The sequence below is a fragment of the Gigantopelta aegis genome, chromosome 9, assembly GCF_016097555.1.
Source record: "Gigantopelta aegis isolate Gae_Host chromosome 9, Gae_host_genome, whole genome shotgun sequence".
In the NCBI taxonomy this organism is placed as follows: domain Eukaryota; kingdom Metazoa; phylum Mollusca; class Gastropoda; order Neomphalida; family Peltospiridae; genus Gigantopelta; species Gigantopelta aegis.
The window spans coordinates 63,752,629-63,772,024 of NC_054707.1; the positions used below are offsets into that span (position 1 = coordinate 63,752,629).

The 19,396-nt window shown below is 36.6% G+C and overlaps 1 long non-coding RNA gene across 1 annotated transcript; it reads left to right on the plus strand.

Moving 5' to 3' along the window:
• Positions 1–1,372: 1,372 nt before the first annotated feature.
• On the plus strand, positions 1,373–6,634 carry LOC121380716. The gene is made up of 3 exons (XR_005958994.1): positions 1,373–1,470; positions 5,091–5,189; positions 6,464–6,634. It is a non-coding gene; the product is annotated as an uncharacterized LOC121380716 (long non-coding RNA).
• The last annotated feature ends 12,762 nt before the right edge of the window (positions 6,635–19,396 follow it).

The window sequence follows — 19,396 nt, forward strand, 5'->3', positions numbered from 1 at the left end:
TATTCCTCCTATTTGCGTTGTGCAACGGCCCGAGTGTAAATAGTGTTGTCTTGTCTAGACAATTGTACTGGTAAATAAGCTCAAAAAGAAAATCTTGAAAAATAACATTCGAAGATATAAAAAAGTGTATTTTCCGAATAACGAGCTGGATTTTTTTTATAGCTCGTAAAATACATAAATGTGTTTATATGTATGCAGTGCCATATAGGAACGATATCTGTAGTGAGGGAACACAAACTCTAGTGCAGAGAATGAGTTAAAGTTTTACTTTTGGATGGCTTCAAACGCGATTCCTTGCAACTGGAGAACAACATAGCAATGTCTTGGATAACAATTTTCAACTGTTTTAAAAATTATTTTTGTTTTTAAATTGTAGTAGTACAAAAAGGAAAATATTGTGGTCCACAAGTGGTATTGGGGAGAGGGGGGAGGGTGTTGCCCATAACCTTGCACTCACACTCTCTCTAGTTTCCTAAGACAAAACAAATGAAGACACTTTGTCTCCAATTTAAAAAAAAATACACAATCCAAAATGTTGCCGTTTTAATTGTCATTATTTTTAATTATTATTATTATTATTATTTATTATTATTATCATCATTATTATTATGAAATTTTTTAAAAATGTAACCTATTTTATATATAATTATTTATTTTCATTTAAAATATAGTAAATTGACTATTTTATATTAACACGTAATGTTATTTTTATTTGTTTTAATCTACGTTATCAAAACTGAAATAGACCGCACATTATTATTTAAATATTAAAACGGGATGATAAAACAAAATCAAAACAATTAATGTCCTAAAATGAAGAAATTAATATTTTAACCAGTAGTATAAATAATAATCATAGTGTAAATTGTCTATTTAATATCTACAATTTCGGTGTGTGTGTGTGTGTGGGGGGGGGGGGGGGGGGGGGGGGGGGGTATCTGCGAGAGAGATCGCACATTATTATTTAAATACTGAAACGGTAAGACATAAAAAAATTAAAAAATGCAAACAATTTGTATTCTAAAGTGAAGACATCGATCCCTTTCGGTGGGCCAATTGGGCTATTTCTCGCACCATCCAGTGCACCACGACTGGTATATCAAAGGTATGTGCTATCCTGTCTCTGGGGTGGTGTATATAAAAGATCTCTTGCTACTAATGGAAAAATGTAGCGGGTTTCCTCTCTCAGACTATATGTCAAAATTACCAATGTTTGACATCCAATTGCCGATGATTAATAAATCAATATGCTCTAGTGGTGTCGTTAAACAAAGCAAAATATTTTTTCTAAAGTGATGACATTAGTATTTTAATTTGTACTGTAAATAAGAACCATATTGTTTACCTTATAACTCTGACAGAACGCTTTTCTTTTAGACGTAATTAAAGAAAGAAAAAAAGAAGAAGACAACTTGTCACCATAGAAACCGTTTTTTTCCTGCCGCAAGATGGAATGCCAACAAAACACGCGTAAGTTATGAACTGCTTTAAATACAAGATCCTAAAATATTGATTAGCTGCGAAATTGTTTTGCTGCCAATAGGTATTAACAATACAAGTCATATTTAGCGAGATAAATTGGGATTTTAAAATATTTTGAATAAATAATACATGCCAGTCGTATGAACAAAAATCCTCCAAAATTGCTTATATATCATTTACAATTTAAAATTTTGAAAATAGAAGATATTATGTCATCCACAAGTAGGTCTACATGACACAGAAATATCAGTGTGTTCCTATGTTGTTTTGATTTCAAATTTATAAAATGGTATTATATACACAATTAACTGCATACAGAAGCTGATAAATATTCTACGAAATGAACGACAAACCATACACTACCTAGCACAACCAGAAGCGCAAGAATGGTTTTCATCTTGAAGAAAGCTCGTCCAATCTGTCGTGTCTGCTTTACTGTTCAGTGTCCTCGCACCACAGTAAAGATAAATCTATCTAAAATCAGACAATTTATAGCCAGTTGTTGCTAGGATAACACGATTGCGTACATCGACTAAACGTTGACGGTAGTCATGGTAGCTTCAAAACAACACGTATGCACAATTATATATCAGTCCAGGGAAATATTGCGAAATCGCCATACCCGTGAGAGCTGCCAGAGTTTCACATAGTGGATATTGAAATATTGAAAACAGTGTTATTTGAGATGACAAGGCAAACGGACGTCTTATTTGCATTAGGTACAGAAGAATCGATGGTGTGGAAGGAGAATTTGTTGACAGATTTAGATTGTTCAAGATTATGCCTTTCAAGAGCTTTTAAAATATACTAATTATGGAAATGTTATATGGCAGCAACCCATAAAGGAAGGGCTGACTTACCAAATGCAAAGTGACAGCCGGTTACGTGATAGCTAAACAATGTGTGTCGGAAAACCTTAAGTAAGCTAGGTTGACGCGCTTTTTAACATCTTTACGCCTACATGTCCAAGTAACATGTTATGCTCACCTACGTATTAATTTTTGTTTAAATCGAGAAAAAAACATTACATTATAAAATGTTTTGGATCTGTCCTTTTCTCTAGGTAGGGTCGAGTTCCAATAAAGACACTTTTTTTTAGGCCTAACCAGGTGGTGGTGGTGGTGGTGGTGTGTGTGTGTGGGTGTGTGTGTGTGTGTGTGTGTGTGTGTGTGTGTGCTGGCTGAATAAAATACTTTTCTGAACAAATTAAGCAATTGTCATTTGAGACCTGTGGGATTAGACTTTTTTTAATAGCCAGCTGGGCTAGTAAATAAAAAAAATCCACTAGCCCGCAGATATTATCACCAGCCCGAGATTTTTCATTTCATTCGAATTGTATTTTCTTGCTTATATCAAGATGAGATTCAAGTGTTCTTTGCTGAGCACATACCTCAGATTTTTTGTCTGTCTGTCCAGGACAGTTGGCTAATGGTTAGTTCTTAGTGAGATAAATGTTGTTGATTAAAAGGTTTAATTACACTTTAGCGTTGACATGTTAACGCTGACGCTTGGTGGGAGCTTGTACCAGGATGTGAATCATTACCTACCAGTCTAACGACTCCACACCACAATTTGTGGTGTTGCTTGTTTTAATATAGTCCGGTTTAGGAAATAGTTCCTTATTAAAATAATACCAACTTGTGAAATGCCTTTTGTAATCTTTCTTTGCTGATTACAAGAAGGCTGACCTCTGTAATATTTAAATAGCCCATTGGTTTGAGTTGAGCTGAAACTCTATTTATGTGCTTACATACCACGAAGGTTTCAAGTACGCCCATCAAGGGCTTAGCTTCTGACATCGCCAGTGACTAAGATCAGGATAGGAGGCATTGGTTTTAAGTTACTTGTTATATTTAGGACAAACTAATAACGAGAGAGAGAGAGAGAGAGAGAGAGAGAGAGAGAGAGAGAGAGAGAGAGAGAGAGAGAGAGAGAGAGAGAGAGAGATTAAATCAGGATGGGAAACTCGAATCCATCCAAGCTGATCGCTCCTGCACCCCATTGGACTTCTAGCAAGCGCTCTACCAAGACGCTACCGAAGGCTACATGTACTTTAGCATTAAAAAGAAAAGTGAACATTTCATTAGTAGTCGAAATATCAAGAAGAGAATAAATCGTCCAGCCCCTAAAATATTGTATTTATCTAGCCTCCTACTTACAATAATGGATTTCATAGATCATCGTATTAGATCGTAAAACTATCATGAAATTGGATCACTTTGTCACTGTTAACACGAACGCGCACGGTTACCTGGCGTTCAAAGCTGAGGTAATGTGATTCTCTAATGGCCGACATAAATCTGGTATTAACTTAACTTATTCAGATACTCCTGTGCATAATTTTATGTAACATTGTGAGTGGTTCAGTACTTGGGAGCATGATAACAGTATGTTTTCAAGGGTAGCAGCTTAACAGCCAGCATTTTTATTATGATAACACATGCTAATCTGGTTAATATTTCCTTCTGGAACATTCAGGGAATATCCGAGTTAAAACAATCTGATCTTTTAAAATGTTTCTCTTATTATGATGGTCTGTCAGAGACATGAACAGAGAATGTACGTGATTTATGTTTTGGTGGATTTTCCTGTTTCGAATCCACGAAAACAATTTGTGTAAGTCGGACGTGGTGGCTTAGCTTTTTTATGCAAACTTTACTTAAAACCTTTTATCACTGTTGTGTCCAACAGTGAATTTACTTTGTGGATTAGATTAAATAAAACAGTTTGGTCGGTTGACCAAGATATATATCTATGTACCACCTATATTCCCCATGACATCTCGTCATACTGGAAATGTACCAAAAATGACCCATTTTATCATATTTATAAGGAGATTCTACAATATTCACAGCATGGGCATATAATTATTGGAGGTGATTTCAATGCCAGAATGGGGAATGTTTTTGAATGTGTGACAAGTGATGACCAGAATTTTTTCCCAGACATACCATCTACTATTTTCTTTAATATTCAAACACAACGAAACAGCAGAGATGAATTAATAAATAAATTTGGTCAATCACTCCTATCACTAGCAGCATCTTGTAAGTTAACGGCACTGAATGGTCGTTTGGCTGGAGATCACTTGGGACAGTTTACTTGTCACACATACAATAGGCAGAGTGTAGTTGATTACATTTTCATTTCTGATGAACTTTATAATTATGTTACTTATTTTAATGTGAAACCACTCACATGGTTATTGGATCATTGTCAGTTGTCTTTAAAACTTGATGTGTCTGTTAAAACCATGCAAGAAAAAAAGAAAGAAAAAAAGAAAGAAAATGTAAATATATATTTAGGAAAAGAAAACGAAGAAAGTTGCATGCTGATAGCCAGCAATTTGTTTACCCAGCAGTGATGTCTGGTGCAACTAAGCAGGCACTTGATGCATTCATCATGGGGCCCTCCCCAGATTCATTTCAAGAAGCAGAAGTAATAAAGGCTGTTAGTGTCATTTCATTCAAACACTGGATTACGGCAGGCGTGCATCCTATCACCAACCCTTTTCAATATGTTCATTAATGACTTCGAAACATATGTAGCAGATGTTGAAGGTAAGGTATCCCTTGACAAAATTTTATTTAGCCACATATTTTTTGCAGATGACTTGCTTCTGTTATCAGAAGACCCAGATCGCTTACAAAACCTCCTTGAGCAACTTACCAAATATTGCAAAGATAATGATCTCAACACTAATATAAGTAAGACAAAGATTGTTATTTTGGGAGGAAACAGCAAAACAAATAAGATTAAATGGTATTTATCTGGCAACCCTATAATGATTACAAACAAGTATACCTATTTGGGAATAGATGTTACCCAAAATGGGAATTTTAAAGAATGTGTTCATTCTTTATGGAAAAAAGGATTAGGCTGTCTCTACTACCTTCAGAAAGATCTGTTAAACTACAATCTGCCAACCGATATCTCATGTAAATTGCTTAGCACTCTGGTTGAACCTGTTGCCCTATATGGTAGTGAAGTATGGGGTGCCAATTATATATCTTTAAAAAACATAAACACATTTCTCCCTGAAAAACTGCTTTTAAAATTCTGTAAACATACACTACGAACTACTAAGAAAACCCACAATTGGAGTTCAAGAGCTGAACTTGGCTTATATCCTATTTTAATGAATGTTGTAAAACGAATGGTGAATTTCCACTACCATGTACAAAAAACTAAAAATATTCTACTGCAGCATGGCTTTAGAAAGAAAGAATATTGGTTGGCTTCACAAATTACATTCATTTATCGACCACTTAGGTCTAAACAGAAGTATTATTAACAGCCCAAACTATCTAATAAAGTTATTAAAGAATTTTTTATCAAAAACATTTCCAAGAAAGTCTAAATATTATTTTTAAAAAGACAAATGGCACTGGCAATAAAATGAGAACATATGAATCTCTGAAACAGGAAATATACTTATAACTATATCTAATTCACTGTTTAAACCCAGATCATAGAAAACATTTCTCTAAACTCCGTCTAAGTGACCATAACTTGAAAATTGAAACTGGCAGGCATACGAAACCATATACTCCTCTTGACCAGCGTCTCTGTGATGAATGCAATGTCACTGAAGATGAATTTCATCACATTGTACAATGTAAGAAATATAAGTCTCAACAGTCAGTTATTTCATTTTATCTCCAACTACAACCCTTCATTTTTAAATATGACACCCAAAGAGCAGTTTATTTTTATTATGAAAATTCAGGACCCAGCCAACATAGGTGTTATTTGCAAGTCGGTTTTCCAATATAGTGAATAGATTGTAGTAGTGACATAAATGTATATATATATATATATATATATATATATATATATATATATATGTAACACTATAGTCATTAATTGTTTGTTGATATTGCAACTTTTAATGTTATTTTGTGCACTCTGTTCCCATGTGGAATGTTTAAATGCAATACATTTTATCTTATCTTATCATATCTTATCGGTTCACTTCCAGGCCTGCTGAGAAGAACGTCAACGGCGGCATTTCCATGACGATTATAACCATACGGGTCTACAATTTCATAATTTATCAATGAATCTGTCAAAATAATCTTTAATTTATCTTCAGAAAATTAAGATAAATCAATAAAGAGTTTTACCGTTTCGGACAGGGGAGGGTGTGTGTGTTGGGGGGTGGGGGGGTCTAATGTAAGTATGGAAAATATTTATTTGATATCTTATCATTTCGATTAAACATTTCATTCAACATACTGCACCAGTGTAAACGGAATGCAAGTCCGTAGGAACAGTTGTCTGCCCGGACTTAATCTCCTAGGATAGCAGGTCCTAGGTCTAATATACCTAGGAAATAGTTCTTTATTAAAATAATACCAACTTGTGAAATGCCTTTTGTAATATTTATTTGCTGATTACAAGTAGGCTGACCTCTGTAATATTTAAATAGCCCATTGGTTTGAGTCGAAACTCTATTTACGTGATTATATACCACGAAAGTTTCAAGCACGTCCATCACGAGATATTGAGATAGAGAGAGAAAGAGAGAGAGAGAGAGCGAGAGAGAGAGAGAGAGAGAGAGAGAGAGAGAGAGAGAGAGAGAGAGAGAGAGAGAGATTAGATCAGGGTGGGAAACTCGAATCCATCCAAGCTGATCGATCCTGCTCCCCATTGGACTTCTAGCAAGCGCTCTACCAAGACGCTACCGAAGGCTACTTTAGCATTAAAAAGAAAAGTAAACATTTCATTAATAGTCAAGATATCAAGAAGAGAATAAAACGTCCAGCCCCTAAAATATTGTATTTATCTAGCCTCCTACTTACAATAATGGATTTCATAGATCATCGTATTAGATTACAGTTGAAATCAACGTCAACGGCGGCATTTCCATGACGATTATAACCATACGGGTCTACAATTTCATAATTTATCAATAAATCTGTCAAAATAATCTTTAATTTATCTTCAGAAAATTAAGATAAATCAATAAAGAGTATTACCGTTTCGGGCAGGGGAGGTGTGTGTGTGTGTGTGTTGAGAGGGGGGGGGGGGGGGGAAGAGGGTGTGATGTAAATATGGAAAATATTTATTTGATATCTTATCATCTCGATTAAAACATTTCATTCAACATACTGCACCGGCCTCGATGGTGTTAATGCTATACTTGAACAGACAAAAACGATTCCTAATAAAACTAGCCATTTTGTTGACACTGGTACTCAAACATGTGTTATTCTTAGTAATACACTGTAGGCGAAACGCAAATGGTCAATAGTCAAATTCACAAAATTAGATTTCATTGTTGATAATGTAAACATTTTGTAATAAACATTTATCTGATAAAAACAATGTATCGATTTACTCAGGCAACACATATAACATGTGTGGTACCTTGCATTTGCATTTTATTTTACCACCCCTGCGTGTGCTGTAACCTCACCGTGGTGCAGGGGTGTAACATTCTCTTTGAGAATGGCCAATACAGCACAAAATTGAAGTTTTGAGTAAAATTCAGTATCCGTAAAATTCTGTGATATTTGTGTTTTTGCACAGTTGTTTACACTGTTTTTGTTTAAGTCTTGAATTTTTATATTGATGTTGATCATCACTTTATTTATTTGCATTACCATAGTTTGACACCCAATAGCCGATGTATTTTTCGTGCTGGGGTGTCGTTAAACATTCATTCATTCATTTATTTTACCAGCAAAAAGTAGGGTGTCTCGTGGCATTTGAGATAAATCAATTTTGGCGACATTCGAAATCATCTGAGCCATAAATGTTTTGTTACACAAGAACAAAATTTTATTAGGGTGTGAGACCACATAATTTTTAGCCTAGAGTTATCTTTTCTTGATTTCTCAGTTCAGCATTCGTGTTATCCCTCTAGGCGTTATTGAATTATAATACTTTTGCCGTACCAAAAGGCCTTTTAGAAATAGGGAAATCTCCCATTAATATTACCATTTTGAGTTCAATGGTAGTAGAATACCTTAATAAACAGGTGGCCGAAGAATTGATAAATGGTTTTAAGGAAGGATTTAAACTGCAATACCAGGGGAATCATGTGGCAGTGGAATCTCAAAATCTTAAATCTGCTAATGATTTGTCAGATTTAGTTCAACAAAAAATCGATAAGGAGGTGGCCTTGGGCAGAGTTGCTGGACCTTTTAAGTGGCCACCATTTCCAAATTTTATAGTGAGTGTAGTCCCTAAAAAAGCTCTGGGAGAATATAGATTAATCCATCATCTGTCACATCCGATTGGTAGCTCTGTCAACGACCACATAGATGATTCTGTAGCTCCTGTAAAATACACTAGTTTTGATAAGGCTGCAGAAATGGTGCAAATACTAAGTAAGGGGTGTATGCTTGCAAAAGCTGACATTAAGAGTGCCTTCAGACTCTGTATTGTTTGGCCTGGTGATTTTTACCTACATGGGTTTAAATTCAGAGATAGGTACTATTTTGACAAGTGCCTATCTATGGGTTGTAAGATAAGTTGTTAAATCTTGGAAAAAAATTCTACATTCATTCAGTGGGCTGTAGAACAAAAATTACCAGAGGCACATCTATTGCATTACATTGATGATTTCCTTTGTGGTGGGGTGGATAAAATGCAATGTAAACGAACTTTGGACATGTTCATGCATATTTGCTCAAATCTCGGGGTGCCAGTTGCGGAGAAAAAGACTGTCAATCCATGTAACAACTTAGTATTCTTAGGTCTAGAAATTTATACTATTGAAATGCAGGTAAGAGTTCCATTAGAAAAAATTATAGAAGTCAAAACTATTATTAATAGATTTATGCATAAACAAAAGGCTAGTTTAAAAGAAATGTAATCATTGATTGGCTTACTTAATTTCATAAACAGCGCAATTCCAATGGCCCGGGCGTTTACACGGAGGCTAATTGTTGCAACATGCAAAGTACAGAGACCTCATCATAAAATTAGATTGAACAAGGATATTAAAAGTGATTTAGCAATATGGTCTGTTTTCTTAAATAACCATAATGGTGTATCTGTATTTTTGGATAGGTTTTGGACAGACAATAACCATTTGAAATTGTTCATTGATAGTGCAGGTAGTCGGGGTTTTGGGATATATTTTAAGGGCAAATGGGCCTATGGCAGATGGCCGCGGCTTTGGAGAATTAAAGGCTACATAAAAAACATAACATTGTTGAAGTTTTTCCCAATAGTCGTTGCACTCAGGTTGTGGGGTAACGAGATGGTGAACAAAAAGGTTCTTTTCAATTCCGATAACCAATCCGTGGTGAACATTCTCAATACAAATACTTCACGATCCCCCGAAGATACGCATTTAGTACGACACATGGTGAGTGACTGTTTGAAATTTAACTCTTTGTAAGGGGCCAGTTCATTGAGGGTGTAAGAAATCTCACGTTGACGCCTTATCACGGTTTCAATTCCAGAAATTCCGAGTATTAGCACCGGACGCAGACAGGTTGCCAACATCTATCCCAATGGAAATGCTGAACTTTGGTCTGAGGCATCTCGATTGTTAGACTGTTCCATTGCACCTAACACTGAGGGAGTTCCATAAATTCAGAATGGAGTTCCACCTTCCAAATGAATGGCCTGTACCCCTTGGACACATTGTTCAATATATAGCTAATTTGTCATTAAAGGGAAGGTGTCATTCGACTGCTGCAGTGCATATTTCAGCAATAAGCCGGAAACATAGGCTCAATAATATGGGTGATATGACTAGTAATTTTATTGTTCAGAAATTGATGCAAGGATTTAGGAAATCAGTCATGACGCTAGAGCCCCGATAACAATGGAAATACTTAAAACCTTGCCCAGGGCCCTCGGTGTAATTTGTTTCTCCAACTATGGGTCTGGAATGTTCAAAGCAGTCTTTTTTGTTAGCATTTTTTGCATTTATGAGAGTGGGGGAGGTGGTGTTCACAACGGAAGCCGATAGCGATAAGCCCCTTAGGTTGTCTGATATCAAAGTTCAGTCAAGTTATATGGAAGTCACTATTAGGCGGTCCAAGAGTGATCAAGATGGTCATGGGACAACTCTTAGATTATCTCAGTTAGAAAATACCCAGGTGTGCCCAGTTCAAGCTATGCAAAAATATTAGCATATTACAGGTAATAAGGGTGTTTATCTATTCAAGCATTTTAATGAGAAGTGTTTGACTCGGTCCCAATTTACTAAAATCTTAACAAAAGCAATAATTGTTTTGCATTTAGATGTTAAATACTTCAAGGCACATTCATTTAGAATAGGCGCCGCAACCGCAGCTGCTATGCAAGGGATTCCGCATGAAAATATTCAGTTGTGGGGTCGTTGGACGTCTACAGCATATCTGCGTTATATTAGAATTCCATGGATTGTATGAATTATTGCTGACTGATCGGTTACGTTTTGCAGATGTATGGATGGTGGGCTCGTCCTTGATTTATTGGGCGCACAGAAGAACTCTTGTTCGCCCTCCTGGTCGACACTTGGGACTCAGCAACACGAGAATAACTTGGTTTGGCAGAAGAGGAATGAAATGGGCAGAGCTAGTGCCATTCATTCAACAAAAACTGTTACGGTATTCAGTTCCAGACGTATTAATAGTGCATCTCGGATCCAATGACCTAGTTTGCTGTACAGGGTGGGAGCTAGGGCAAATGACTACGCAGGATTTTGCTAAACTTCAGAGCATAATGCCACGCACTAGTTGTGTATGGTCAGGAATTCTCCCCACGGAGCAGGTGGAAGAGGGCAGATGAATGGGTTGCAATTGAAAGAAAAAGAGTAAGAATTAACAGATATGATTTTATTTGGGTGGGGAGGAATGGGGGTTTTGGAATTAAATATGAAATTACTCCCATAGACCCAGGTTTATTCAGAGAAGATCGGGACCATCTGTCTGACATTGGAAATGACATCTTTCTTAACACTTTTCAGGAAAGCTTGGAGAAGAACCTTAAATATGCCGTTTGAGATTAATTTTAGCTTAATGTTACTAGATTCCAGGTTTGATTGGTTGATTGATGGGTGGATGGGGTGTCCTCGTATGGACGAGTCCTGTGGCGGAGTTGTGGCGGCTTGGCACATTACTCTCATTCGTACGGGACCCTCGTTTGGGATTGGGAAGCCTTTGGTAGCTTGGCAATCTAATTAAAATTAGCTCCACTATTACATGTGGATCTAACACCAGCCAGTTGGAGCTCATGTCCACCAATCAAAACCTTACTTGCAGAATCACAAGAAGACTTCTAAATTTTACAAAAAGAAGCGTGGGTATCATAATGAGATATTGTAATAGGGATGATTGCACACTGTTAACATGTTTTTTCTAAGTACCTTTTAGAAATACATTCTGTAGAAATGTTAACCTGTTTTGTAGATACCTTTTAGAAAAACATTCTGCAGAAATGTTAGTCTGTTTATGTAAGTACCTTTTAGAAATACATTCTGTAGAAATGTTAGTCTGTTTTTGTAAGTACCTTTTAGAAATACATTCTGTAGAAATGTTAGCCTGTTTTTGTAGGTACCTTTTTGGAAAAAAACCCACATCCTATTAAGCATGTTAACATGTGTTTTTTGTATGTACCTTTCGGACATACTTCCTACAGAAATGATATCATGTTGGAGTTTTTTGTAAATACCTTTTAGAAATAGCTCTTATAGAAATGATGACATGTTGTTTGTAAGAATGTTTTAAAAATACATTCTATGGAAATGTTAGCCTGGTGTCTTAGGTACTTTTGTGTAATACATTCTGTAGAAATGTTAGCCTGTTTTTGTAGGTACCTTTTAAAAAGACAATCTATTATATAAACATTAACATGTTTTTGTACCATTTCGAAATTCACTCTACAGAAATGTTAACATGTTTTATTGTAAGTTCTTGTATCTTTTAAATATACATTCTATAGAAATATTAAAAAAAATTGTAGGTATCTTTAGAAATACTTCCTAAAGAAATTATAACGTGTTTTTCAAAGTATCTTTAGAAATGCATCCTGTAGAAATGTTAACGTGTTTTTTGTTCGTAAGCAGATTTTAGAAATACGTCCTTTTAAACAAGTAAACTGAAACCACCTTAAAATTTTAAATTACATTAAAATATTTAAAATATTCGACGTTTCGTTGGTCTAAAAACCAACATCTTCAGGAGAATAAACAAACAAAGTACTGGGCATATAACCAGTAAGGTATAAAATAGAGAATGTCAGCTTGGAAGTTAAAAACACAAAGCTAGGTAACAAAACAGGAGCTGATCAATAGCATAACAAAAGCATCTTTAGTATGGAAATTATTCATAGCAATAATGGCGGTAACAAGATCTGTTATGAGGGGTTCATGTATACCAAACATGCAACTCGCAAAACAAAGTTGTGGTGGAAATGCATCAAAAGATCAAGTGGTAATTGACGAGGTTCTATGATTACTGACTTACAAAGAGAGCACCGAGAGGCAGTTCAACCCCACAACCATGCTGCAGATAAGACCCAGGTCCGTCTCGCCAAAATACGCAACTCGATGACATATCAAGCTGCTAGGACCCGGGACAAGCCAGGCCAGATATTTGCTAGAATTTCTCCGTGGAATCGGTTGGAACATTCGTTTAAACCACCAACATTGAAAATAAAGAACATTGACAAAAACTTTCAGTGACAAAATCTTTCATTTCCTAATATGTTGTTTTCTAATAAAAGTTGTGACTTTTTTTCCTGTGGGTTTTTTTTCTGTGACTTTCTTACCTGTGACTTTTCTCCTAGATTCGCTAGAACAGTTTGTTCTGAATGTGCACGTTAAAACCTATGACCTGATCAGGTCATATTCCACAAATTAACCATGACGTGTTAATTTATAGATAATTCATAAACACAAGTCTAGTGTTCATATATTGTTTGGGAAACACATTAATTTTAACACCACGGCGCGGACAATTAGACAATATTTTACCACATTATTTATGGTTTGTCGCTTGTGTCACATGACAGCTATATTCTGTGATCGCATTTTTGTGGGGCGCCGTTTGTCACTTTCTGATTTAGCTTACTGATTTATAAATCCTTAACTTTTCAGCAAATATATATATATATATATATATATATATATATATATATATATATATATATATATATATATATATATATATATGTATGTGTCATGACTAAATGCACTACAAATTTGAACATACTATCATTAAAATTAAATCCTATATCCCTGAGAAAAAAACAAAAACATTTACAAATATATATAAATCTTCAAGAAAATCATCCAGATTACAAATCCAAAACTCATTTTGGGGGATATATAAATCTGAAATTTGTATAACCAGGATATATAAATCCGGCGTTTAATATGCAAATGAGAGATATAACCACACCCTTTCTCTCCTAAATCCGCCAATGATGTTAGAGTCTTATTATCGTCATTTGTGACAAAGCCAGTTTCCTCCAAGGTCTAAATTAGATAAGACGGCAGAACTATTTCATAGAATTGTTGATGTTAGGCGTCTAATAGAAGCCATGTGTCCACATAAAATGTTATCTCTAGTTAACAGCCTTTGTAAAACCTTTATTAAATTATTTATTACTAAATCTGTTAAGTGATGTGGGATCGATCCCCGAAGGTGGGCCCATTGGGCTCTTTCTCGTTCCAGTCAGTGCACCACGGCTGATATATCAAAATCCGTGGTATGTTCTACCCTGTCTATGGGATGGCGCATATAAAAGATCCCTCGCTACTAATCGAAAAGAGTAGTCCATGAAGTGGCGACAGCGGGTTTCCTCTCTCAATATCTGTCCGTCCTTAACAATATGTCTGACGCCATATAACCGTAAATAAAATGTGTTGAGTGCGTCGTTAAATAAAACATTTCTTTCTTTCTGTTAAGTGATCTTCAAAAGTCTGAACGTTTGTGAATATATTTCATTTTTAAAATGGTGTAGAGAGATAAAAGGATACATGTATTAATATATGTATATTTATATTTATATAAAACATAAAAATTACTTCATTACACTTTATGTTTATTAAAATTATTTGTTAATAATTATATTTAAAATTATTTACTATTTATACCGGTTCAAAGTACAATATATGAATTTATTTGCACACAATGGCGAAGGCCCAGAAATTATTTCCCTCTTAGTGGTCGCGTCGTTATTATACACACTATAATCTAGATTTTAAACAGCTGTTCAATAACTAAGTGTGAAATCAAATAACTCCTTGCCTGCCGTAGGGTGGTTAAGTTTGTTCTGGGAATAATTGTATTTATTAAATAATTTTAGGTTGCGCTTCAAAAGATATTTTAGATAAAGTCCGCCACTGTACGAACAAGAAAAGTGGTCATATTTTTTTTCAGACGATGGGGCATTGCACAAATAATGGCTAAAGACTGCATAACGGATCTATTATATGACCAAAAAAAACCCCAATAAAAACAAACTGTGAATCGCCGGAGAACGAGACGTTTGTATGTCATTGCCAAAAACCTTTCCGTTCTCGGTGTGTAACTTTTTAAATTTAATTTTATATATATATACATGTGTGTGTGTATATATATAGATAGATAGATAGATAGATAGATAGATATATATATATATATATATATATATATATATATATATATATATATATATATATACTGAACAAAATAAGAAACTTCCGCTAACTTTGCTTGAACATAACTTGATGAAAACAAACCGGGGGAATAATTGTTATATGTGCGTTTAAAGAGTGTTCCATGATGCATCGTTTGGTGTAAAAATCATGGCCATAGGTTAACAGAAACTGGGAGAAATTTTGACCAAGTGTGGTAGGAGTTAAAAAAAAAAAAACCCACTTAATAACGGGTATGACCACCTCTTGAATTGACCACTGCAGTGCATCGCAGGCGCATAGAATTGACTAAAGTGTTGATTTCTGCCTGTGGAATATTGTTCCATTCCTGAATGAGCGCTTGACGAAGTTCGTTGACGTTAGCGGGTGGGTTGGAACGACGCCTCAATCGTCTGTCCAGACTATCCCAGACATGCTCGATGGGGTTGAGATCAGGACTTTTAGCGGGCCAGTCATCAATGAAATCAATGTTATTTGTCCTAAGAAAATGTACAGTGTCTCTAGCTGTATGAGAGGTGGCATTATCATGCTGAAAAATCGAGATGTTGGCGTTGTTATGGAACAGAGGAATGACGTGATGAGCGAGAATGTCATCGCGGTAACGTTGAGCATTTAAATTGCCATCAATGACGACTAGTGGTGAACGATAACCATGGGCAATGGCTGCCCAGACAATGACACAACCCCCACCCCCGAAACGATCTCGTTCAAAAACACAACAGTCAGCATAGCGTTCATTTCTCCTACGGTAGATGCGCACCCTGCCATCACCACGTTGTAAAGAAAATCTGGATTCATCCGAAAAAAGAACGAGTGTGTACACGTGCCCAATTAAGACGATTTAGACGATGACGTTGCGTTAAAACGCATCCGACGTAAGGACGTCGTGCATGTAAACCGTTCTCCCGCAGACGATTACGAACAGTTTGCCCACTGATTCGGTTATTATGAAGCCCAGGTGTGTTAGCAGCAGTAGCAGTGGCAGTTTGGAATCGATTGCGCAAATGCATGTTCATGATATAGCGGTCTTGACCACGCGTTGTGACACGCGGACGTCAACGACGTGGCAAGTCGTTGGTGCTTCCTGTCGTTCGAAATCTTACGCGAAAATTTTGTATCGCTCGACTAGAACTCCTAACATGCCTTGCAACGTCTTCTGTCGACATGCCAGCATCAAGCATGCCAATCGCCCGTTCGCGTAAATTATTGGGTATTCTTGGCATACTAAAAATGCTACAATGTAAAAAACGTTAATTTTTTTACAAATTTTGAAGCGTTTTCGTTCACTTGACAACAATGTCAGTAAGACAAGTAAAACAAATTGACCGAATACTACACGGGACATGTCGAACCATGCATGCACGTGCAAACTGAATTTCATGTTGTCGACGATTAACAGTGCAAAAATAATCGATAAAATTCATGAATCCTGATAATACAGCTCAAGGCTAATACTACCTATATAATTTCATTACACAATGAATTCTTTAATACAACAAATACTATATGTACAAATCGGAAGTTTCTTTTTTTGTTCAGTATATATATATATATATATATATATATATATATATATATATATATATAATTATGGTATACAAGAGTAATTAGTTTTATAACTAAATGCCGTGCTTACAAATAAAACAAACAAACAACATAAAGCCTTGCTATATCAAAAACTTAGTCAACAATTTCCATTATTTAAAACTCTTGATTCGTTTAAAAACTATTTTTTATTGTTGATTGTCCTGCAGACCTGTCTCCTATAGTTGGTCAGTTTTTTACGGAAAACTGCTAATTAAAACGAGGTGATATATATGCTGATTTAAAATGGTTCGGGGAGAACTGACATTTTATTATATGTTCTATATATAATATACGTCAGTGTTTATCACTGAGCAAAACGTAATTTTAATATGTAGATATTCCTCATGTACTTAAAAAATGTCCTTTCATAAAACACAAATTAAATATAATCCTGATTAATATTAAAATTTATCTACATATAATTAGTATGTGCTCCTTTGATTGTTTTTTAATAGTATATACGCCTTTATTTTAACAACTTGCGATTATTTATAAATAAACTGATTTGATTTCATTTGATTTAATTCGACTTCATCACCATAAATCTAATGGCGTAACGAATTTTACTTATTAGTATTAAAGTTACACTGGTATGTATTCTTGCGCTAAAAATTAAGTTTTTTTTCAAAAGTTGGTTCGCTTGTTAAACGTGATCTGATTATCATCTCAGCGCCAGTGTTATGACTAATCCAGCACTGCTGCCCACTTAATATAAACAAAATTGAAACCGCCTTTTGCTCCTACTCGAGACAGCACAGAATGCGCTTGTGTTTTTCAAACGTCGAGGTTTCTCCCCACCCCCCACCCCCCACCATTGGGGGTGTGCTGCACGAGCTTGGCCGCATGGCCAAGTATCGTGTTGAACACAATGGGAGCACGGCTATTGTCACCTTGTATTATGGTGACAATAAACAGAAGAGATCGCGCGAAGTAGGAGGAGACGTCGTCCCACGGCAGCTCAGGGGGGAAGAAGAAGAGACCGGCAGGGGCGGTTCAGGGGGAGCCAAAACCGGCAGCTCAACGGCTAAACCGGCAGTGGCAGCCCCTTCCCATGCAGCACCAACGCCGATGGAAACAGGAAAAGTGTCGTCCGCACCAACAAATCCACCGGCGTCTCCACGAGTTGTTGCGACAGCGGTTGCAGAGCGTGAAGCCAAGAAGAGGAAGGTGTCGGTCCAGGACTTGTCCGACACACAGCCCACGACTTGGCAGATCGCACGCAACAAGCTTCCTGGACGGTACCGCGACTGTGTGAAGGGGGAGTTCATTGCGACCTCTCAGCAACACCAACTGGTCAAGGGCGGTACCAGTTCCAGTACGTCGAGGGAAGTCGCACCTACTACCTGACGTCGGAGCGGAACGGGATGTACCGGCAAGGCTTGCTGAAATCAGACATGGATAATCCAATCGTCCATCGGATTATCAAGCTGATACTTCCGGAAGACTACTCAGCAATACTTCGGGGAGAGTGCTACATCGACCCACCGCATTTCTTCCCGAAGTTCCGAGCCGACTATCCCATCAACTCGCCATGAGTTCCGCTGCGGAACCTCTCCTAGAACATGTACTTTTTTAGGGCTTTGTTGGACTTAAAAAAAATTGGCCGCAGTTCAAAATTTTATTGTTTTTTTTGTTTGTTTGGGGTTGGGGTTTTTTGGTAAACAGTCCGACGCAGTTTATTTTGGCAGCCCGTCTAAATTGCTCAAATCACCTTAAAACCTTTTCGGTCGAGCAATCTAATTTTATTGTTTGGACTTAAATTTTTGTAGCACATTTTGGTCTTCGGTATTTGACCTAACTACTAAATTCGTATTCCAAATTCCGCCCACCTCAAACTTAAAATAGATGCCTATAAAAGCCCATGGTCAGCTTAACCGTCCACTTACCAGGCAACTCACGTTCGACCCGTACCGGCATTTCCTCCCGCAGCTCGACATTTCCAATTTTATCGGGACTGCCTAGACGTCCTCCACCCCACCAACTCTGCCTCCGTGAGTATGGACTTAGTCAGACTTTGTCAAAATTCCGCCTACCTCAAACTTACCCCCCACCCCTGCCCCAGAATTGGTCACTGGCGATGTCAGAGGCTAAGTCCGGGGTGGGCGTGCCTGAATCTAAGTTGGATATGGGCACGTCAAAAAGTGTCCACATCCACATCAGCTTAACCATTCTTTGAACAACTGTCCCCTGGTGCAGGTAACAGTATTTTCAAGTATAGTTGCGTATAATTATACAGGCATGATACATGTTGTTATAAATGAAGTATCTACCTAAACACATAATGGTTCAGTTTAATGTAATGCAATTACCTCTACTCTACACTTTAATGCGTTTATAATATAGATTCCTAAATTGTTCAAAACATCTTCATTTCTTATTGCGATTAAGTTAGTAAACATATAAAATAATCTGGTCATGTAATACTGTCTAGGAATATTCATAGTTCTTAATGTCTCATACAGTGAACAATTTATAATAAAATGAAATTTATTTTCTACTTTTCTTTTATTACATAATGTACACATTCTTTCTATGTTATTTAAACCAATATATAGTCCCCTCATCGACTGCTAAACCAGCCCCACCCATTCTGATACGTGCTATATCTCTCTTATACAAGGGGCCGACACGTAGCCCAATGGTAAAGCGCTTGCTTGATGCGCGGTCGGTTTGGGATCGATCCCCGTCGGTGGGCCCATTGGGCTATTTCTCGCTCCAGCCAGTGCACCACGACTG